Consider the following 1,105-nt stretch of genomic DNA (forward strand, 5'->3'; position numbering starts at 1 on the left):
GTGGAGTCTAGCGTAGACGCCACTTAAAAGAAAAAAAACTCCTCCCGAAGAGCACATGAAGGCCCAGCGGTACCGACCGGCCGCCGTGTCATCCTCACCCACAGGCGTCACTGGATGCAGATATGGAGGGGCATGTGGTCAGCACACCGCTCTCCCGGTCGTATCTCAGTTTCCGAGACCGCAGCCGCTACTTCTCAGTCAAGTAGCTCCTCAGTTTGCCTCACAAGGGCTGAGTGCACCCCGCTTGCCAACAGCGATGGACAGACCGGATGGTCACCCATCCAAGTGGTAGCCCAGCCCGACAGCGCTTAACTTCGGTGATCTGACGGGAACCGGTGTTACCACTGCGGCAAGGCCGTTGGCACTTAACATCATAAAACTCGATAGTTAATTTACATAGATCCGCTTCAGCTCCACTAATATTTATTCAAACCACGACTGGTTTCGAAATTTAAAAATTTCATCATCAGGTGTATGAAATTATTGTATTTGGCTATATGACATGCGGTAGGACTGTGGATATTTTTAAAAATATCGCGAATACCATATATCGATATCTAAAAACGTATCGTTACCGGCGCCCGACATCTCTAAAAACATTATCGATATACCGACGGGAAAAATATCGACTTACCGGCCAAAAATGGGAAAAAAGTACCAGATGCACGTTGTAAATATGCAGCCCGTTTTAGAGCTGTAGATTTACGGGTTGGTTATTAAATATCCTGTACATTAACAAGCTACCAGCCTGCTTATTCCCCTCAGAGCAAGAACTGAAAGGAAAACGATGGTCGTTCTGGCTTGCCGATAACCACTTTGCTAACAATGGTAATTGCATGTAAGTGGCACAAGGAGGTGTGTCCGATGGGTTCGTCGTTCGGTTTCGTCACATGTCGGCTTCCCTTTCTTTTCATTCCTCCCAACGCCAGCAGCTATAGTGTCAAAACTGCGTGGTGAAGTTAAACGTTGCAGTTTCTAAAACTTTGAACATAGCTGCTAAGGTTCAGTGACCGTGTCAGAATTATATTGTAACAAATAAGCCCTCGGTCACAAATATTAAGTCAAAATTGACCTGGTTTCGACGCTACTATGAGCGTCGTCTTCA

General features: G+C 46.2%; 1 pseudogene; it reads right to left on the reverse strand.

Annotated features, from left to right (window-relative positions):
• Positions 1 to 245: 245 nt before the first annotated feature.
• LOC124720663 lies at positions 246 to 363 on the reverse strand (annotated as a pseudogene).
• Positions 364 to 1,105: the final 742 nt, after the last annotated feature.

This window comes from Schistocerca piceifrons, chromosome 11, assembly GCF_021461385.2.
Source record: "Schistocerca piceifrons isolate TAMUIC-IGC-003096 chromosome 11, iqSchPice1.1, whole genome shotgun sequence".
Classification (NCBI taxonomy): domain Eukaryota; kingdom Metazoa; phylum Arthropoda; class Insecta; order Orthoptera; family Acrididae; genus Schistocerca; species Schistocerca piceifrons.